Here is a 22,066-nt window from a genome sequence, read left to right on the forward strand (position 1 = left end):
TGGATTTATTAAGGTTTTCAATACTGCAAACTTGTGAACAGTGAACAGCAGAAATAAGTTTAAATGTTGCATTAAGGCACACAAGATTTAGGATTATTATAGTAGCCTAAGCAGTGATTGATTAAGATATAAGGGACAACTCGAAATTATGTTTTTATCACCACTTACTTGTTTTGAGGTAATCTTGAATGACAAATGAATAAATCAGCCATTGCAATGTTTCATGTAGAAATCATAACCCTGTGGGGCATACATATTTGATCCCCTCACATTCTCCATTGTAACTAATCATTAAAAAAAACAATCCTCCATTAGGAATCACAAAGGAACACTTACTAATTATATGAAAATTCATAATTATTACAATCAGTCCCTATATATGCTATAGATGATCCCCAATCAAAATTCAGTGTAAGCTACTTTGTAGGAAAGTAGAAGCAATGATAGACAAATAAAAAAAGAACTGCAGTGCATAGCAGGAGGTTACAGCGCCCCCTGCTGGCTGAAGCAGGTATTAAAAGCTTACAGCACCTGGGATTCCCAGGCGGTCTCCCATCCAAGTACTAACCAGGCCAGTTTTGAAAGAGGGAAGTTAATCTTCACGGAATCGGTTTGTTCAATGTGTTTATCAGACGTTTGAACGTTCAGTTTGCCCGCAAGTCGTGAAACAAGTCTTAAAAACAAGCTGCAAGTCTTTAGTTAACTCCCAGCGTCAAAGTATTGCTGAATCTAGTAAGATTAAGTGTAAGTCTATCCATAGGCCCACACGTTTGAGTAGAAAAGTAATAAAATCAACTAGGTCATAGTCACTTGCTCTAATTTTGGCGAGGTGTTACTTTAAACCTAAGTATGTATAAATAACCCTTTAACAACCTGTTTATTCACTTACGGCCATACCACCCTGAACACGCCCGATCTCGTCCGATCTCGGAAGCTAAGCAGGGTCGGGCCTGGTTAGTACTTGGATGGGAGACCGCCTGGGAATACCAGGTGCTGTAAGCTTTTAATACCTCCTTTAGCCAGAAGAGGGCGCTGTTGCCTCACTAGTGGAGAAAGGACTGAGAGAAACAGGCCAGTGGAAAATGAAACATGATTTTATTTGGCAGTCTGTCCTATCTTTTTTTTTTGTTGTTGCAATTTTCATCAATGTTTTCAGTGAGTATTAATACATATTACGCTCTCTGGAGGCTGTTTTCAAAGTTCAGTTTTACATTCAAAAAGTACATGTAGCCTACTTAAGTAAGGACTACTGCATTAACATATTTTAATTACTTGTACTTAGGTTACTCTTTACTTCCCCACAACACTCTGGTAGCCATATTATACATTTGATTCAACTGGAAATATTCACCATCATTATAAATGTTTTCACATCAATAATAAACATTTACACCAAATCAGGAATTATTATAAATGATTACTATTAAGATTGAATTTTAAAAAAACCTGCAAACAAGTGATGCTTACTTATCAATCAATTGACGATTTTTCAGAAGTTGACCATTTTGCATCGTCACTTTTACTGTGGATTTATTAAGGTTTTCAATACTGCAAACTTGTGAACAGTGAACAGCAGAAATAAGTTTAAATGTTGCATTAAGGCACACAAGATTTAAGATTATTATAGTAGCCTAAGCAGTGATTGATTAAGATATAAGGGACAACTCGAAATTATGTTTTTATCACCACTTACTTGTTTTGAGGTAATCTTGAATGACAAATGAATAAATCAGCCATTGCAATGTTTCATGTAGAAATCATAACCCTGTGGGGCATACATATTTGATCCCCTCACATTCTCCATTGTAACTAATCATTAAAAAAAACAATCCTCCATTAGGAATCACAAAGGAACACTTACTAATTATATGAAAATTCATAATTATTACAATCAGTCCCTATATATGCTATAGATGATCCCCAATCAAAATTCAGTGTAAGCTACTTTGTAGGAAAGTAGAAGCAATGATAGACAAATAAAAAAAGAACTGCAGTGCATAGCAGGAGGTTACAGCGCCCCCTGCTGGCTGAAGCAGGTATTAAAAGCTTACAGCACCTGGGATTCCCAGGCGGTCTCCCATCCAAGTACTAACCAGGCCAGTTTTGAAAGAGGGAAGTTAATCTTCACGGAATCGGTTTGTTCAATGTGTTTATCAGACGTTTGAACGTTCAGTTTGCCCGCAAGTCGTGAAACAAGTCTTAAAAACAAGCTGCAAGTCTTTAGTTAACTCCCAGCGTCAAAGTATTGCTGAATCTAGTAAGATTAAGTGTAAGTCTATCCATAGGCCCACACGTTTGAGTAGAAAAGTAATAAAATCAACTAGGTCATAGTCACTTGCTCTAATTTTGGCGAGGTGTTACTTTAAACCTAAGTATGTATAAATAACCCTTTAACAACCTGTTCATTCGCTTACGGCCATACCACCCTGAACACGCCCGATCTCGTCCGATCTCGGAAGCTAAGCAGGGTCGGGCCTGGTTAGTACTTGGATGGGAGACCGCCTGGGAATACCAGGTGCTGTAAGCTTTTAATACCTCCTTTAGCCAGAAGAGGGCGCTGTTGCCTCACTAGTGGAGAAAGGACTGAGAGAAACAGGCCAGTGGAAAATGAAACATGATTTTATTTGGCAGTCTGTCCTCTCTTTTTTTTTTGTTGTTGCAATTTTCATCAATGTTTTCAGTGAGTATTAATACATATTACGCTCTCTGGAGGCTGTTTTCAAAGTTCAGTTTTACATTCAAAAAGTACATGTAGCCTACTTAAGTAAGGACTACTGCATTAACATATTTTAATTACTTGTACTTAGGTTACTCTTTACTTCCCCACAACACTCTGGTAGCCATATTATACATTTGATTCAACTGGAAATATTCACCATCATTATAAATGTTTTCACATCAATAATAAACATTTACACCAAATCAGGAATTATTATAAATGATTACTATTAAGATTGAATTTAAAAAAAACCTGCAAACAAGTGATGCTTACTTATCAATCAATATTTTTTCAGAATCAATTGACGATTTTTCAGAAGTTGACCATTTTGCATCGTCACTTTTACTGTGGATTTATTAAGGTTTTCAATACTGCAAACTTGTGAACAGTGAACAGCAGAAATAAGTTTAAATGTTGCATTAAGGCACACAAGATTTAGGATTATTATAGTAGCCTAAGCAGTGATTGATTAAGATATAAGGGACAACTCGAAATTATGTTTTTATCACCACTTACTTGTTTTGAGGTAATCTTGAATGACAAATGAATAAATCAGCCATTGCAATGTTTCATGTAGAAATCATAACCCTGTGGGGCATACATATTTGATCCCCTCACATTCTCCATTGTAACTAATCATTAAAAAAAACAATCCTCCATTAGGAATCACAAAGGAACACTTACTAATTATATGAAAATTCATAATTATTACAATCAGTCCCTATATATGCTATAGATGATCCCCAATCAAAATTCAGTGTAAGCTACTTTGTAGGAAAGTAGAAGCAATGATAGACAAATAAAAAAAGAACTGCAGTGCATAGCAGGAGGTTACAGCGCCCCCTGCTGGCTGAAGCAGGTATTAAAAGCTTACAGCACCTGGGATTCCCAGGCGGTCTCCCATCCAAGTACTAACCAGGCCAGTTTTGAAAGAGGGAAGTTAATCTTCACGGAATCGGTTTGTTCAATGTGTTTATCAGACGTTTGAACGTTCAGTTTGCCCGCAAGTCGTGAAACAAGTCTTAAAAACAAGCTGCAAGTCTTTAGTTAACTCCCAGCGTCAAAGTATTGCTGAATCTAGTAAGATTAAGTGTAAGTCTATCCATAGGCCCACACGTTTGAGTAGAAAAGTAATAAAATCAACTAGGTCATAGTCACTTGCTCTAATTTTGGCGAGGTGTTACTTTAAACCTAAGTATGTATAAATAACCCTTTAACAACCTGTTTATTCACTTACGGCCATACCACCCTGAACACGCCCGATCTCGTCCGATCTCGGAAGCTAAGCAGGGTCGGGCCTGGTTAGTACTTGGATGGGAGACCGCCTGGGAATACCAGGTGCTGTAAGCTTTTAATACCTCCTTTAGCCAGAAGAGGGCGCTGTTGCCTCACTAGTGGAGAAAGGACTGAGAGAAACAGGCCAGTGGAAAATGAAACATGATTTTATTTGGCAGTCTGTCCTCTCTTTTTTTTTTGTTGTTGCAATTTTCATCAATGTTTTCAGTGAGTATTAATACATATTACGCTCTCTGGAGGCTGTTTTCAAAGTTCAGTTTTACATTCAAAAAGTACATGTAGCCTACTTAAGTAAGGACTACTGCATTAACATATTTTAATTACTTGTACTTAGGTTACTCTTTACTTCCCCACAACACTCTGGTAGCCATATTATACATTTGATTCAACTGGAAATATTCACCATCATTATAAATGTTTTCACATCAATAATAAACATTTACACCAAATCAGGAATTATTATAAATGATTACTATTAAGATTGAATTTTAAAAAAACCTGCAAACAAGTGATGCTTACTTATCAATCAATTGACGATTTTTCAGAAGTTGACCATTTTGCATCGTCACTTTTACTGTGGATTTATTAAGGTTTTCAATACTGCAAACTTGTGAACAGTGAACAGCAGAAATAAGTTTAAATGTTGCATTAAGGCACACAAGATTTAAGATTATTATAGTAGCCTAAGCAGTGATTGATTAAGATATAAGGGACAACTCGAAATTATGTTTTTATCACCACTTACTTGTTTTGAGGTAATCTTGAATGACAAATGAATAAATCAGCCATTGCAATGTTTCATGTAGAAATCATAACCCTGTGGGGCATACATATTTGATCCCCTCACATTCTCCATTGTAACTAATCATTAAAAAAAACAATCCTCCATTAGGAATCACAAAGGAACACTTACTAATTATATGAAAATTCATAATTATTACAATCAGTCCCTATATATGCTATAGATGATCCCCAATCAAAATTCAGTGTAAGCTACTTTGTAGGAAAGTAGAAGCAATGATAGACAAATAAAAAAAGAACTGCAGTGCATAGCAGGAGGTTACAGCGCCCCCTGCTGGCTGAAGCAGGTATTAAAAGCTTACAGCACCTGGGATTCCCAGGCGGTCTCCCATCCAAGTACTAACCAGGCCAGTTTTGAAAGAGGGAAGTTAATCTTCACGGAATCGGTTTGTTCAATGTGTTTATCAGACGTTTGAACGTTCAGTTTGCCCGCAAGTCGTGAAACAAGTCTTAAAAACAAGCTGCAAGTCTTTAGTTAACTCCCAGCGTCAAAGTATTGCTGAATCTAGTAAGATTAAGTGTAAGTCTATCCATAGGCCCACACGTTTGAGTAGAAAAGTAATAAAATCAACTAGGTCATAGTCACTTGCTCTAATTTTGGCGAGGTGTTACTTTAAACCTAAGTATGTATAAATAACCCTTTAACAACCTGTTCATTCGCTTACGGCCATACCACCCTGAACACGCCCGATCTCGTCTGATCTCGGAAGCTAAGCAGGGTCGGGCCTGGTTAGTACTTGGATGGGAGACCGCCTGGGAATACCAGGTGCTGTAAGCTTTTAATACCTCTTTTAGCCAGAAGAGGGCGATGTTGCCTCACTAGTGGAGAAAGGACTGAGAGAAACAGGCCAGTGGAAAATGAAACATGATTTTATTTGGCAGTCTGTCCTCTCTTTTTTTTTTGTTGTTGCAATTTTCATCAATGTTTTCAGTGAGTATTAATACATATTACGCTCTCTGGAGGCTGTTTTCAAAGTTCAGTTTTACATTCAAAAAGTACATGTAGCCTACTTACGTAAGGACTACTGCATTAACATATTTTAATTACTTGTACTTAGGTTACTCTTTACTTCCCCACAACACTCTGGTAGCCATATTATACATTTGATTCAACTGGAAATATTCACCATCATTATAAATGTTTTCACATCAATAATAAACATTTACACCAAATCAGGAATTATTATAAATGATTACTATTAAGATTGAATTTAAAAAAAACCTGCAAACAAGTGATGCTTACTTATCAATCAATTGACGATTTTTCAGAAGTTGACCATTTTGCATCGTCACTTTTACTGTGGATTTATTAAGGTTTTCAATACTGCAAACTTGTGAACAGTGAACAGCAGAAATAAGTTTAAATGTTGCATTAAGGCACACAAGATTTAGGATTACTATAGTAGCCTAAGCAGTGATTGATTAAGATATAAGGGACAACTCGAAATTATGTTTTTATCACCACTTACTTGTTTTGAGGTAATCTTGAATGACAAATGAATAAATCAGCCATTGCAATGTTTCATGTAGAAATCATAACCCTGTGGGGCATACATATTTGATCCCCTCACATTCTCCATTGTAACTAATCATTAAAAAAAACAATCCTCCATTAGGAATCACAAAGGAACACTTACTAATTATATGAAAATTCATAATTATTACAATCAGTCCCTATATATGCTATAGATGATCCCCAATCAAAATTCAGTGTAAGCTACTTTGTAGGAAAGTAGAAGCAATGATAGACAAATAAAAAAAGAACTGCAGTGCATAGCAGGAGGTTACAGCGCCCCCTGCTGGCTGAAGCAGGTATTAAAAGCTTACAGCACCTGGGATTCCCAGGCGGTCTCCCATCCAAGTACTAACCAGGCCAGTTTTGAAAGAGGGAAGTTAATCTTCACGGAATCGGTTTGTTCAATGTGTTTATCAGACGTTTGAACGTTCAGTTTGCCCGCAAGTCGTGAAACAAGTCTTAAAAACAAGCTGCAAGTCTTTAGTTAACTCCCAGCGTCAAAGTATTGCTGAATCTAGTAAGATTAAGTGTAAGTCTATCCATAGGCCCACACGTTTGAGTAGAAAAGTAATAAAATCAACTAGGTCATAGTCACTTGCTCTAATTTTGGCGAGGTGTTACTTTAAACCTAAGTATGTATAAATAACCCTTTAACAACCTGTTCATTCGCTTACGGCCATACCACCCTGAACACGCCCGATCTCGTCCGATCTCGGAAGCTAAGCAGGGTCGGGCCTGGTTAGTACTTGGATGGGAGACCGCCTGGGAATACCAGGTGCTGTAAGCTTTTAATACCTCCTTTAGCCAGAAGAGGGCGCTGTTGCCTCACTAGTGGAGAAAGGACTGAGAGAAACAGGCCAGTGGAAAATGAAACATGATTTTATTTGGCAGTCTGTCCTCTCTTTTTTTTTTGTTGTTGCAATTTTCATCAATGTTTTCAGTGAGTATTAATACATATTACGCTCTCTGGAGGCTGTTTTCAAAGTTCAGTTTTACATTCAAAAAGTACATGTAGCCTACTTAAGTAAGGACTACTGCATTAACATATTTTAATTACTTGTACTTAGGTTACTCTTTACTTCCCCACAACACTCTGGTAGCCATATTATACATTTGATTCAACTGGAAATATTCACCATCATTATAAATGTTTTCACATCAATAATAAACATTTACACCAAATCAGGAATTATTATAAATGATTACTATTAAGATTGAATTTAAAAAAAACCTGCAAACAAGTGATGCTTACTTATCAATCAATTGACGATTTTTCTGAAGTTGACCATTTCGCATCGTCACTTTTACTGTGGATTTATTAAGGTTTTCAATCCTGCAAACTTGTGAACAGTGAACAGCAGAAATAAGTTTAAATGTTGCATTAAGGCACACAAGATTTAGGATTATTATAGTAGCCTAAGCAGTGGTTGATTAAGATACAAGGGACAACTCGAAATTATGTTTTTATCACCACTTACTTGTTTTGAGGTAATCTTGAATGACAAATGAATAAATCAGCCATTGCAATGTTTCATGTAGAAATCATAACCCTGTGGGGCATACATATTTGATCCCCTCACATTCTCCATTGTAACTAATCATTAAAAAAAACAATCCTCCATTAGGAATCACAAAGGAACACTTACTAATTATATGAAAATTCATAATTATTACAATCAGTCCCTATATATGCTATAGATGATCCCCAATCAAAATTCAGTGTAAGCTACTTTGTAGGAAAGTAGAAGCAATGATAGACAAATAAAAAAAGAACTGCAGTGCATAGCAGGAGGATACAGCGCCCCCTGCTGGCTGAAGCAGGTATTAAAAGCTTACAGCACCTGGGATTCCCAGGCGGTCTCCCATCCAAGTACTAACCAGGCCAGTTTTGAAAGAGGGAAGTTAATCTTCACGGAATCGGTTTGTTCAATGTGTTTATCAGACGTTTGAACGTTCAGTTTGCCCGCAAGTCGTGAAACAAGTCTTAAAAACAAGCTGCAAGTCTTTAGTTAACTCCCAGCGTCAAAGTATTGCTGAATCTAGTAAGATTAAGTGTAAGTCTATCCATAGGCCCACACGTTTGAGTAGAAAAGTAATAAAATCAACTAGGTCATAGTCACTTGCTCTAATTTTGGCGAGGTGTTACTTTAAACCTAAGTATGTATAAATAACCCTTTAACAACCTGTTCATTCGCTTACGGCCATACCACCCTGAACAAGCCCGATCTCGTCCGATCTCGGAAGCTAAGCAGAGTCGGGCCCGGTTAGTACTTGGATGGGAGACCGCCTGGGAATACCAGGTGCTGTAAGCTTTTAATACCTCCTTTAGCCAGAAGAGGGCGCTGTTGCCTCACTAGTGGAGAAAGGACTGAGAGAAACAGGCCAGTGGAAAATGAAACATGATTTTATTTGGCAGTCTGTCCTCTCTTTTTTTTTTGTTGTTGCAATTTTCATCAATGTTTTCAGTGAGTATTAATACATATTACGCTCTCTGGAGGCTGTTTTCAAAGTTCAGTTTTACATTCAAAAAGTACATGTAGCCTACTTAAGTAAGGACTACTGCATTAACATATTTTAATTACTTGTACTTAGGTTACTCTTTACTTCCCCACAACACTCTGGTAGCCATATTATACATTTGATTCAACTGGAAATATTCACCATCATTATAAATGTTTTCACATCAATAATAAACATTTACACCAAATCAGGAATTATTATAAATGATTACTATTAAGATTGAATTTAAAAAAAACCTGCAAACAAGTGATGCTTACTTATCAATCAATATTTTTTCAGAATCAATTGACGATTTTTCAGAAGTTGACCATTTTGCATCGTCACTTTTACTGTGGATTTATTAAGGTTTTCAATACTGCAAACTTGTGAACAGTGAACAGCAGAAATAAGTTTAAATGTTGCATTAAGGCACACAAGATTTAGGATTATTATAGTAGCCTAAGCAGTGATTGATTAAGATATAAGGGACAACTCGAAATTATGTTTTTATCACCACTTACTTGTTTTGAGGTAATCTTGAATGACAAATGAATAAATCAGCCATTGCAATGTTTCATGTAGAAATCATAACCCTGTGGGGCATACATATTTGATCCCCTCACATTCTCCATTGTAACTAATCATTAAAAAAAACAATCCTCCATTAGGAATCACAAAGGAACACTTACTAATTATATGAAAATTCATAATTATTACAATCAGTCCCTATATATGCTATAGATGATCCCCAATCAAAATTCAGTGTAAGCTACTTTGTAGGAAAGTAGAAGCAATGATAGACAAATAAAAAAAGAACTGCAGTGCATAGCAGGAGGTTACAGCGCCCCCTGCTGGCTGAAGCAGGTATTAAAAGCTTACAGCACCTGGGATTCCCAGGCGGTCTCCCATCCAAGTACTAACCAGGCCAGTTTTGAAAGAGGGAAGTTAATCTTCACGGAATCGGTTTGTTCAATGTGTTTATCAGACGTTTGAACGTTCAGTTTGCCCGCAAGTCGTGAAACAAGTCTTAAAAACAAGCTGCAAGTCTTTAGTTAACTCCCAGCGTCAAAGTATTGCTGAATCTAGTAAGATTAAGTGTAAGTCTATCCATAGGCCCACACGTTTGAGTAGAAAAGTAATAAAATCAACTAGGTCATAGTCACTTGCTCTAATTTTGGCGAGGTGTTACTTTAAACCTAAGTATGTATAAATAACCCTTTAACAACCTGTTCATTCGCTTACGGCCATACCACCCTGAACACGCCCGATCTCGTCCAATCTCGGAAGCTAAGCAGGGTCGGGCCTGGTTAGTACTTGGATGGGAGACCGCCTGGGAATACCAGGTGCTGTAAGCTTTTAATACCTCCTTTAGCCAGAAGAGGGCGCTGTTGCCTCACTAGTGGAGAAAGGACTGAGAGAAACAGGCCAGTGGAAAATGAAACATGATTTTATTTGGCAGTCTGTCCTCTCTTTTTTTTTTGTTGTTGCAATTTTCATCAATGTTTTCAGTGAGTATTAATACATATTACGCTCTCTGGAGGCTGTTTTCAAAGTTCAGTTTTACATTCAAAAAGTAAATGTAGCCTACTTACGTAAGGACTACTGCATTAACATATTTTAATTACTTGTACTTAGGTTACTCTTTACTTCCCCACAACACTCTGGTAGCCATATTATACATTTGATTCAACTGGAAATATTCACCATCATTATAAATGTTTTCACATCAATAATAAACATTTACACCAAATCAGGAATTATTATAAATGATTACTATTAAGATTGAATTTAAAAAAAACCTGCAAACAAGTGATGCTTACTTATCAATCAATATTTTTTCAGAATCAATTGACGATTTTTCAGAAGTTGACCATTTTGCATCGTCACTTTTACTGTGGATTTATTAAGGTTTTCAATCCTGCAAACTTGTGAACAGTGAACAGCAGAAATAAGTTTAAATGTTGCATTAAGGCACACAAGATTTAGGATTATTATAGTAGCCTAAGCAGTGATTGATTAAGATATAAGGGACAACTCGAAATTATGTTTTTATCACCACTTACTTGTTTTGAGGTAATCTTGAATGACAAATGAATAAATCAGCCATTGCAATGTTTCATGTAGAAATCATAACCCTGTGGGGCATACATATTTGATCCCCTCACATTCTCCATTGTAACTAATCATTAAAAAAAACAATCCTCCATTAGGAATCACAAAGGAACACTTACTAATTATATGAAAATTCATAATTATTACAATCAGTCCCTATATATGCTATAGATGATCCCCAATCAAAATTCAGTGTAAGCTACTTTGTAGGAAAGTAGAAGCAATGATAGACAAATAAAAAAAGAACTGCAGTGCATAGCAGGAGGTTACAGCGCCCCCTGCTGGCTGAAGCAGGTATTAAAAGCTTACAGCACCTGGGATTCCCAGGCGGTCTCCCATCCAAGTACTAACCAGGCCAGTTTTGAAAGAGGGAAGTTAATCTTCACGGAATCGGTTTGTTCAATGTGTTTATCAGACGTTTGAACGTTCAGTTTGCCCGCAAGTCGTGAAACAAGTCTTAAAAACAAGCTGCAAGTCTTTAGTTAACTCCCAGCGTCAAAGTATTGCTGAATCTAGTAAGATTAAGTGTAAGTCTATCCATAGGCCCACACGTTTGAGTAGAAAAGTAATAAAATCAACTAGGTCATAGTCACTTGCTCTAATTTTGGCGAGGTGTTACTTTAAACCTAAGTATGTATAAATAACCCTTTAACAACCTGTTCATTCGCTTACGGCCATACCACCCTGAACACGCCCGATCTCGTCCAATCTCGGAAGCTAAGCAGGGTCGGGCCTGGTTAGTACTTGGATGGGAGACCGCCTGGGAATACCAGGTGCTGTAAGCTTTTAATACCTCCTTTAGCCAGAAGAGGGCGCTGTTGCCTCACTAGTGGAGAAAGGACTGAGAGAAACAGGCCAGTGGAAAATGAAACATGATTTTATTTGGCAGTCTGTCCTCTTTTTTTTTGTTGCAATTTTCATCAATGTTTTCAGTGAGTATTAATACATATTACGCTCTCTGGAGGCTGTTTTCAAAGTTCAGTTTTACATTCAAAAAGTACATGTAGCCTACTTACGTAAGGACTACTGCATTAACATATTTTAATTACTTGTACTTAGGTTACTCTTTACTTCCCCACAACACTCTGGTAGCCATATTATACATTTGATTCAACTGGAAATATTCACCATCATTATAAATGTTTTCACATCAATAATAAACATTTACACCAAATCAGGAATTATTATAAATGATTACTATTAAGATTGAATTTAAAAAAAACCTGCAAACAAGTGATGCTTACTTATCAATCAATATTTTTTCAGAATCAATTGACGATTTTTCAGAAGTTGACCATTTTGCATCGTCACTTTTACTGTGGATTTATTAAGGTTTTCAATACTGCAAACTTGTGAACAGTGAACAGCAGAAATAAGTTTAAATGTTGCATTAAGGCACACAAGATTTAGGATTATTATAGTAGCCTAAGCAGTGATTGATTAAGATATAAGGGACAACTCGAAATTATGTTTTTATCACCACTTACTTGTTTTGAGGTAATCTTGAATGACAAATGAATAAATCAGCCATTGCAATGTTTCATGTAGAAATCATAACCCTGTGGGGCATACATATTTGATCCCCTCACATTCTCCATTGTAACTAATCATTAAAAAAAACAATCCTCCATTAGGAATCACAAAGGAACACTTACTAATTATATGAAAATTCATAATTATTACAATCAGTCCCTATATATGCTATAGATGATCCCCAATCAAAATTCAGTGTAAGCTACTTTGTAGGAAAGTAGAAGCAATGATAAACAAATAAAAAAAGAACTGCAGTGCATAGCAGGAGGTTACAGCGCCCCCTGCTGGCTGAAGCAGGTATTAAAAGCTTACAGCACCTGGGATTCCCAGGCGGTCTCCCATCCAAGTACTAACCAGGCCAGTTTTGAAAGAGGGAAGTTAATCTTCACGGAATCGGTTTGTTCAATGTGTTTATCAGACGTTTGAACGTTCAGTTTGCCCGCAAGTCGTGAAACAAGTCTTAAAAACAAGCTGCAAGTCTTTAGTTAACTCCCAGCGTCAAAGTATTGCTGAATCTAGTAAGATTAAGTGTAAGTCTATCCATAGGCCCACACGTTTGAGTAGAAAAGTAATAAAATCAACTAGGTCATAGTCACTTGCTCTAATTTTGGCGAGGTGTTACTTTAAACCTAAGTATGTATAAATAACCCTTTAACAACCTGTTCATTCGCTTACGGCCATACCACCCTGAACACGTCCGATCTCGGAAGCTAAGCAGGGTCGGGCCTGGTTAGTACTTGGATGGGAGACCGCCTGGGAATACCAGGTGCTGTAAGCTTTTAATACCTCCTTTAGCCAGAAGAGGGCGCTGTTGCCTCACTAGTGGAGAAAGGACTGAGAGAAACAGGCCAGTGGAAAATGAAACATGATTTTATTTGGCAGTCTGTCCTCTCTTTTTTTTTTGTTGTTGCAATTTTCATCAATGTTTTCAGTGAGTATTAATACATATTACGCTCTCTGGAGGCTGTTTTCAAAGTTCAGTTTTACATTCAAAAAGTACATGTAGCCTACTTAAGTAAGGACTACTGCATTAACATATTTTAATTACTTGTACTTAGGTTACTCTTTACTTCCCCACAACACTCTGGTAGCCATATTATACATTTGATTCAACTGGAAATATTCACCATCATTATAAATGTTTTCACATCAATAATAAACATTTACACCAAATCAGGAATTATTATAAATGATTACTATTAAGATTGAATTTAAAAAAAACCTGCAAACAAGTGATGCTTACTTATCAATCAATATTTTTTCAGAATCAATTGACGATTTTTCAGAAGTTGACCATTTTGCATCGTCACTTTTACTGTGGATTTATTAAGGTTTTCAATACTGCAAACTTGTGAACAGTGAACAGCAGAAATAAGTTTAAATGTTGCATTAAGGCACACAAGATTTAGGATTATTATAGTAGCCTAAGCAGTGATTGATTAAGATATAAGGGACAACTCGAAATTATGTTTTTATCACCACTTACTTGTTTTGAGGTAATCTTGAATGACAAATGAATAAATCAGCCATTGCAATGTTTCATGTAGAAATCATAACCCTGTGGGGCATACATATTTGATCCCCTCACATTCTCCATTGTAACTAATCATTAAAAAAAACAATCCTCCATTAGGAATCACAAAGGAACACTTACTAATTATATGAAAATTCATAATTATTACAATCAGTCCCTATATATGCTATAGATGATCCCCAATCAAAATTCAGTGTAAGCTACTTTGTAGGAAAGTAGAAGCAATGATAGACAAATAAAAAAAGAACTGCAGTGCATAGCAGGAGGTTACAGCGCCCCCTGCTGGCTGAAGCAGGTATTAAAAGCTTACAGCACCTGGGATTCCCAGGCGGTCTCCCATCCAAGTACTAACCAGGCCAGTTTTGAAAGAGGGAAGTTAATCTTCACGGAATCGGTTTGTTCAATGTGTTTATCAGACGTTTGAACGTTCAGTTTGCCCGCAAGTCGTGAAACAAGTCTTAAAAACAAGCTGCAAGTCTTTAGTTAACTCCCAGCGTCAAAGTATTGCTGAATCTAGTAAGATTAAGTGTAAGTCTATCCATAGGCCCACACGTTTGAGTAGAAAAGTAATAAAATCAACTAGGTCATAGTCACTTGCTCTAATTTTGGCGAGGTGTTACTTTAAACCTAAGTATGTATAAATAACCCTTTAACAACCTGTTCATTCGCTTACGGCCATACCACCCTGAACACGCCCGATCTCGTCCGATCTCGGAAGCTAAGCAGGGTCGGGCCTGGTTAGTACTTGGATGGGAGACCGCCTGGGAATACCAGGTGCTGTAAGCTTTTAATACCTCTTTTAGCCAGAAGAGGGCGCTGTTGCCTCACTAGTGGAGAAAGGACTGAGAGAAACAGGCCAGTGGAAAATGAAACATGATTTTATTTGGCAGTCTGTCCTCTCTTTTTTTTTTGTTGTTGCAATTTTCATCAATGTTTTCAGTGAGTATTAATACATATTACGCTCTCTGGAGGCTGTTTTCAAAGTTCAGTTTTACATTCAAAAAGTACATGTAGCCTACTTACGTAAGGACTACTGCATTAACATATTTTAATTACTTGTACTTAGGTTACTCTTTACTTCCCCACAACACTCTGGTAGCCATATTATACATTTGATTCAACTGGAAATATTCACCATCATTATAAATGTTTTCACATCAATAATAAACATTTACACCAAATCAGGAATTATTATAAATGATTACTATTAAGATTGAATTTAAAAAAAACCTGCAAACAAGTGATGCTTACTTATCAATCAATTGACGATTTTTCAGAAGTTGACCATTTCGCATCGTCACTTTTACTGTGGATTTATTAAGGTTTTCAATCCTGCAAACTTGTGAACAGTGAACAGCAGAAATAAGTTTAAATGTTGCATTAAGGCACACAAGATTTAGGATTATTATAGTAGCCTAAGCAGTGATTGATTAAGATACAAGGGACAACTCGAAATTATGTTTTTATCACCACTTACTTGTTTTGAGGTAATCTTGAATGACAAATGAATAAATCAGCCATTGCAATGTTTCATGTAGAAATCATAACCCTGTGGGGCATACATATTTGATCCCCTCACATTCTCCATTGTAACTAATCATTAAAAAAACAATCCTCCATTAGGAATCACAAAGGAACACTTACTAATTATATGAAAATTCATAATTATTACAATCAGTCCCTATATATGCTATAGATGATCCCCAATCAAAATTCAGTGTAAGCTACTTTGTAGGAAAGTAGAAGCAATGATAGACAAATAAAAAAAGAACTGCAGTGCATAGCAGGAGGTTACAGCGCCCCCTGCTGGCTGAAGCAGGTATTGAAAGCTTACAGCACCTGGGATTCCCAGGCGGTCTCCCATCCAAGTACTAACCAGGCCAGTTTTGAAAGAGGGAAGTTAATCTTCACGGAATCGGTTTGTTCAATGTGTTTATCAGACGTTTGAACGTTCAGTTTGCCCGCAAGTCGTGAAACAAGTCTTAAAAACAAGCTGCAAGTCTTTAGTTAACTCCCAGCGTCAAAGTATTGCTGAATCTAGTAAGATTAAGTGTAAGTCTATCCATAGGCCCACACGTTTGAGTAGAAAAGTAATAAAATCAACTAGGTCATAGTCACTTGCTCTAATTTTGGCGAGGTGTTACTTTAAACCTAAGTATGTATAAATAACCCTTTAACAACCTGTTCATTCGCTTACGGCCATACCACCCTGAACACGCCCGATCTCGTCCGATCTCGGAAGCTAAGCAGGGTCGGGCCTGGTTAGTACTTGGATGGGACACCGCCTGGGAATACCAGGTGCTGTAAGCTTTTAATACCTCCTTTAGCCAGAAGAGGGCGCTGTTGCCTCACTAGTGGAGAAAGGACTGAGAGAAACAGGCCAGTGGAAAATGAAACATGATTTTATTTGGCAGTCTGTCCTCTTTTTTTTTGTTGCAATTTTCATCAATGTTTTCAGTGAGTATTAATACATATTACGCTCTCTGGAGGCTGTTTTCAAAGTTCAGTTTTACATTCAAAAAGTACATGTAGCCTACTTACGTAAGGACTACTGCATTAACATATTTTAATTACTTGTACTTAGGTTACTCTTTACTTCCCCACAACACTCTGGTAGCCATATTATACATTTGATTCAACTGGAAATATTCACCATCATTATAAATGTTTTCACATCAATAATAAACATTTACACCAAATCAGGAATTATTATAAATGATTACTATTAAGATTGAATTTAAAAAAAACCTGCAAACAAGTGATGCTTACTTATCAATCAATATTTTTTCAGAATCAATTGACGATTTTTCAGAAGTTGACCATTTTGCATCGTCACTTTTACTGTGGATTTATTAAGGTTTTCAATACTGCAAACTTGTGAACAGTGAACAGCAGAAATAAGTTTAAATGTTGCATTAAGGCACACAAGATTTAGGATTATTATAGTAGCCTAAGCAGTGATTGATTAAGATACAAGGGACAACTCGAAATTATGTTTTTATCACCACTTACTTGTTTTGAGGTAATCTTGAATGACAAATGAATAAATCAGCCATTGCAATGTTTCATGTAGAAATCATAACCCTGTGGGGCATACATATTTGATCCCCTCACATTCTCCATTGTAACTAATCATTAAAAAAACAATCCTCCATTAGGAATCACAAAGGAACACTTACTAATTATATGAAAATTCATAATTATTACAATCAGTCCCTATATATGCTATAGATGATCCCCAATCAAAATTCAGTGTAAGCTACTTTGTAGGAAAGTAGAAGCAATGATAGACAAATAAAAAAAGAACTGCAGTGCATAGCAGGAGGTTACAGCGCCCCCTGCTGGCTGAAGCAGGTATTAAAAGCTTACAGCACCTGGGATTCCCAGGCGGTCTCCCATCCAAGTACTAACCAGGCCAGTTTTGAAAGAGGGAAGTTAATCTTCACGGAATCGGTTTGTTCAATGTGTTTATCAGACGTTTGAACGTTCAGTTTGCCCGCAAGTCGTGAAACAAGTCTTAAAAACAAGCTGCAAGTCTTTAGTTAACTCCCAGCGTCAAAGTATTGCTGAATCTAGTAAGATTAAGTGTAAGTCTATCCATAGGCCCACACGTTTGAGTAGAAAAGTAATAAAATCAACTAGGTCATAGTCACTTGCTCTAATTTTGGCGAGGTGTTACGTTAAACCTAAGTATGTATAAATAACCCTTTAACAACCTGTTCATTCGCTTACGGCCATACCACCCTGAACACGCCCGATCTCGTCCGATCTCGGAAGCTAAGCAGGGTCGGGCCTGGTTAGTACTTGGATGGGAGACCGCCTGGGAATACCAGGTGCTGTAAGCTTTTAATACCTCCTTTAGCCAGAAGAGGGCGCTGTTGCCTCACTAGTGGAGAAAGGACTGAGAGAAACAGGCCAGTGGAAAATGAAACATGATTTTATTTGGCAGTCTGTCCTCTTTTTTTTTGTTGCAATTTTCATCAATGTTTTCAGTGAGTATTAATACATATTACGCTCTCTGGAGGCTGTTTTCAAAGTTCAGTTTTACATTCAAAAAGTACATGTAGCCTACTTACGTAAGGACTACTGCATTAACATATTTTAATTACTTGTACTTAGGTTACTCTTTACTTCCCCACAACACTCTGGTAGCCATATTATACATTTGATTCAACTGGAAATATTCACCATCATTATAAATGTTTTCACATCAATAATAAACATTTACACCAAATCAGGAATTATTATAAATGATTACTATTAAGATTGAATTTAAAAAAAACCTGCAAACAAGTGATGCTTACTTATCAATCAATATTTTTTCAGAATCAATTGACGATTTTTCAGAAGTTGACCATTTTGCATCGTCACTTTTACTGTGGATTTATTAAGGTTTTCAATACTGCAAACTTGTGAACAGTGAACAGCAGAAATAAGTTTAAATGTTGCATTAAGGCACACAAGATTTAGGATTATTATAGTAGCCTAAGCAGTGATTGATTAAGATATAAGGGACAACTCGAAATTATGTTTTTATCACCACTTACTTGTTTTGAGGTAATCTTGAATGACAAATGAATAAATCAGCCATTGCAATGTTTCATGTAGAAATCATAACCCTGTGGGGCATACATATTTGATCCCCTCACATTCTCCATTGTAACTAATCATTAAAAAAAACAATCCTCCATTAGGAATCACAAAGGAACACTTACTAATTATATGAAAATTCATAATTATTACAATCAGTCCCTATATATGCTATAGATGATCCCCAATCAAAATTCAGTGTAAGCTACTTTGTAGGAAAGTAGAAGCAATGATAGACAAATAAAAAAAGAACTGCAGTGCATAGCAGGAGGTTACAGCGCCCCCTGCTGGCTGAAGCAGGTATTAAAAGCTTACAGCACCTGGGATTCCCAGGCGGTCTCCCATCCAAGTACTAACCAGGCCAGTTTTGAAAGAGGGAAGTTAATCTTCACGGAATCGGTTTGTTCAATGTGTTTATCAGACGTTTGAACGTTCAGTTTGCCCGCAAGTCGTGAAACAAGTCTTAAAAACAAGCTGCAAGTCTTTAGTTAACTCCCAGCGTCAAAGTATTGCTGAATCTAGTAAGATTAAGTGTAAGTCTATCCATAGGCCCACACGTTTGAGTAGAAAAGTAATAAAATCAACTAGGTCATAGTCACTTGCTCTAATTTTGGCGAGCTGTTACTTTAAACCTAAGTATGTATAAATCACCCTTTAACAACCTGTTTATTCACTTACGGCCATACCACCCTGAACACGCCCGATCTCGTCCGATCTCGGAAGCTAAGCAGGGTCGGGCCTGGTTAGTACTTGGATGGGAGACCGCCTGGGAATACCAGGTGCTGTAAGCTTTTAATACCTCCTTTAGCCAGAAGAGGGCGCTGTTGCCTCACTAGTGGAGAAAGGACTGAGAGAAACAGGCCAGTGGAAAATGAAACATGATTTTATTTGGCAGTCTGTCCTCTCTTTTTTTTTTGTTGTTGCAATTTTCATCAATGTTTTCAGTGAGTATTAATACATATTACGCTCTCTGGAGGCTGTTTTCAAAGTTCAGTTTTACATTCAAAAAGTACATGTAGCCTACTTAAGTAAGGACTACTGCATTAACATATTTTAATTACTTGTACTTAGGTTACTCTTTACTTCCCCACAACACTCTGGTAGCCATATTATACATTTGATTCAACTGGAAATATTCACCATCATTATAAATGTTTTCACATCAATAATAAACATTTACACCAAATCAGGAATTATTATAAATGATTACTATTAAGATTGAATTTTAAAAAAACCTGCAAACAAGTGATGCTTACTTATCAATCAATTGACGATTTTTCAGAAGTTGACCATTTTGCATCGTCACTTTTACTGTGGATTTATTAAGGTTTTCAATACTGCAAACTTGTGAACAGTGAACAGCAGAAATAAGTTTAAATGTTGCATTAAGGCACACAAGATTTAAGATTATTATAGTAGCCTAAGCAGTGATTGATTAAGATATAAGGGACAACTCGAAATTATGTTTTTATCACCACTTACTTGTTTTGAGGTAATCTTGAATGACAAATGAATAAATCAGCCATTGCAATGTTTCATGTAGAAATCATAACCCTGTGGGGCATACATATTTGATCCCCTCACATTCTCCATTGTAACTAATCATTAAAAAAAACAATCCTCCATTAGGAATCACAAAGGAACACTTACTAATTATATGAAAATTCATAATTATTACAATCAGTCCCTATATATGCTATAGATGATCCCCAATCAAAATTCAGTGTAAGCTACTTTGTAGGAAAGTAGAAGCAATGATAGACAAATAAAAAAAGAACTGCAGTGCATAGCAGGAGGTTACAGCGCCCCCTGCTGGCTGAAGCAGGTATTAAAAGCTTACAGCACCTGGGATTCCCAGGCGGTCTCCCATCCAAGTACTAACCAGGCCAGTTTTGAAAGAGGGAAGTTAATCTTCACGGAATCGGTTTGTTCAATGTGTTTATCAGACGTTTGAACGTTCAGTTTGCCCGCAAGTCGTGAAACAAGTCTTAAAAACAAGCTGCAAGTCTTTAGTTAACTCCCAGCGTCAAAGTATTGCTGAATCTAGTAAGATTAAGTGTAAGTCTATCCATAGGCCCACACGTTTGAGTAGAAAAGTAATAAAATCAACTAGGTCATAGTCACTTGCTCTAATTTTGGCGAGGTGTTACTTTAAACCTAAGTATGTATAAATAACCCTTTAACAACCTGTTCATTCGCTTACGGCCATACCACCCTGAACACGCCCGATCTCGTCTGATCTCGGAAGCTAAGCAGGGTCGGGCCTGGTTAGTACTTGGATGGGAGACCGCCTTGGAATACCAGGTGCTGTAAGCTTTTAATACCTCTTTTAGCCAGAAGAGGGCGCTGTTGCCTCACTAGTGGAGAAAGGACTGAGAGAAACAGGCCAGTGGAAAATGAAACATGATTTTATTTGGCAGTCTGTCCTCTCTTTTTTTTTTGTTGTTGCAATTTTCATCAATGTTTTCAGTGAGTATTAATACATATTACGCTCTCTGGAGGCTGTTTTCAAAGTTCAGTTTTACATTCAAAAAGTACATGTAGCCTACTTACGTAAGGACTACTGCATTAACATATTTTAATTACTTGTACTTAGGTTACTCTTTACTTCCCCACAACACTCTGGTAGCCATATTATACATTTGATTCAACTGGAAATATTCACCATCATTATAAATGTTTTCACATCAATAATAAACATTTACACCAAATCAGGAATTATTATAAATGATTACTATTAAGATTGAATTTAAAAAAAACCTGCAAACAAGTGATGCTTACTTATCAATCAATTGACGATTTTTCAGAAGTTGACCATTTCGCATCGTCACTTTTACTGTGGATTTATTAAGGTTTTCAATCCTGCAAACTTGTGAACAGTGAACAGCAGAAATAAGTTTAAATGTTGCATTAAGGCACACAAGATTTAGGATTATTATAGTAGCCTAAGCAGTGATTGATTAAGATACAAGGGACAACTCGAAATTATGTTTTTATCACCACTTACTTGTTTTGAGGTAATCTTGAATGACAAATGAATAAATCAGCCATTGCAATGTTTCATGTAGAAATCATAACCCTGTGGGGCATACATATTTGATCCCCTCACATTCTCCATTGTAACTAATCATTAAAAAAACAATCCTCCATTAGGAATCACAAAGGAACACTTACTAATTATATGAAAATTCATAATTATTACAATCAGTCCCTATATATGCTATAGATGATCCCCAATCAAAATTCAGTGTAAGCTACTTTGTAGGAAAGTAGAAGCAATGATAGACAAATAAAAAAAGAACTGCAGTGCATAGCAGGAGGTTACAGCGCCCCCTGCTGGCTGAAGCAGGTATTAAAAGCTTACAGCACCTGGGATTCCCAGGCGGTCTCCCATCCAAGTACTAACCAGGCCAGTTTTGAAAGAGGGAAGTTAATCTTCACGGAATCGGTTTGTTCAATGTGTTTA

General features: G+C 36.7%; 13 non-coding genes and 1 pseudogene across 13 annotated transcripts; all 14 read left to right on the forward strand.

Moving 5' to 3' along the window:
• Positions 1–883: 883 nt before the first annotated feature.
• LOC136181463 (5S ribosomal RNA) lies at positions 884–1,002 on the forward strand. The gene has a single exon (XR_010667810.1). It is a non-coding gene; the product is annotated as a 5S ribosomal RNA (ribosomal RNA).
• Positions 1,003–2,408: 1,406 nt separating this feature from the next.
• Positions 2,409–2,527, forward strand: LOC136181898 (5S ribosomal RNA). Its single transcript, XR_010668214.1, has one exon. It is a non-coding gene; the product is annotated as a 5S ribosomal RNA (ribosomal RNA).
• Positions 2,528–3,950: 1,423 nt separating this feature from the next.
• Positions 3,951–4,069, forward strand: LOC136181464 (5S ribosomal RNA). Its single transcript, XR_010667811.1, has one exon. It is a non-coding gene; the product is annotated as a 5S ribosomal RNA (ribosomal RNA).
• Positions 4,070–5,475: 1,406 nt separating this feature from the next.
• On the forward strand, positions 5,476–5,594 carry LOC136181350 (5S ribosomal RNA). Its single transcript, XR_010667699.1, has one exon. It is a non-coding gene; the product is annotated as a 5S ribosomal RNA (ribosomal RNA).
• Positions 5,595–7,000: 1,406 nt separating this feature from the next.
• On the forward strand, positions 7,001–7,119 carry LOC136181899 (5S ribosomal RNA). Its single transcript, XR_010668215.1, has one exon. It is a non-coding gene; the product is annotated as a 5S ribosomal RNA (ribosomal RNA).
• Positions 7,120–8,525: 1,406 nt separating this feature from the next.
• Positions 8,526–8,644, forward strand: LOC136181804 (5S ribosomal RNA). The gene has a single exon (XR_010668151.1). It is a non-coding gene; the product is annotated as a 5S ribosomal RNA (ribosomal RNA).
• Positions 8,645–10,067: 1,423 nt separating this feature from the next.
• Positions 10,068–10,186, forward strand: LOC136181684 (5S ribosomal RNA). The gene has a single exon (XR_010668031.1). It is a non-coding gene; the product is annotated as a 5S ribosomal RNA (ribosomal RNA).
• A 1,423-nt stretch (positions 10,187–11,609) lies between these two features.
• Positions 11,610–11,728, forward strand: LOC136181685 (5S ribosomal RNA). Its single transcript, XR_010668032.1, has one exon. It is a non-coding gene; the product is annotated as a 5S ribosomal RNA (ribosomal RNA).
• A 1,417-nt stretch (positions 11,729–13,145) lies between these two features.
• On the forward strand, positions 13,146–13,254 carry LOC136181859 (5S ribosomal RNA; annotated as a pseudogene).
• A 1,423-nt stretch (positions 13,255–14,677) lies between these two features.
• LOC136181900 (5S ribosomal RNA) lies at positions 14,678–14,796 on the forward strand. Its single transcript, XR_010668216.1, has one exon. It is a non-coding gene; the product is annotated as a 5S ribosomal RNA (ribosomal RNA).
• A 1,405-nt stretch (positions 14,797–16,201) lies between these two features.
• LOC136181441 (5S ribosomal RNA) lies at positions 16,202–16,320 on the forward strand. The gene has a single exon (XR_010667788.1). It is a non-coding gene; the product is annotated as a 5S ribosomal RNA (ribosomal RNA).
• Positions 16,321–17,736: 1,416 nt separating this feature from the next.
• Positions 17,737–17,855, forward strand: LOC136181901 (5S ribosomal RNA). The gene has a single exon (XR_010668217.1). It is a non-coding gene; the product is annotated as a 5S ribosomal RNA (ribosomal RNA).
• A 1,417-nt stretch (positions 17,856–19,272) lies between these two features.
• LOC136181465 (5S ribosomal RNA) lies at positions 19,273–19,391 on the forward strand. Its single transcript, XR_010667812.1, has one exon. It is a non-coding gene; the product is annotated as a 5S ribosomal RNA (ribosomal RNA).
• A 1,406-nt stretch (positions 19,392–20,797) lies between these two features.
• Positions 20,798–20,916, forward strand: LOC136181599 (5S ribosomal RNA). Its single transcript, XR_010667946.1, has one exon. It is a non-coding gene; the product is annotated as a 5S ribosomal RNA (ribosomal RNA).
• The last annotated feature ends 1,150 nt before the right edge of the window (positions 20,917–22,066 follow it).

This window comes from Labrus bergylta, chromosome 13 (assembly GCF_963930695.1).
Source record: "Labrus bergylta chromosome 13, fLabBer1.1, whole genome shotgun sequence".
Classification (NCBI taxonomy): domain Eukaryota; kingdom Metazoa; phylum Chordata; class Actinopteri; order Labriformes; family Labridae; genus Labrus; species Labrus bergylta.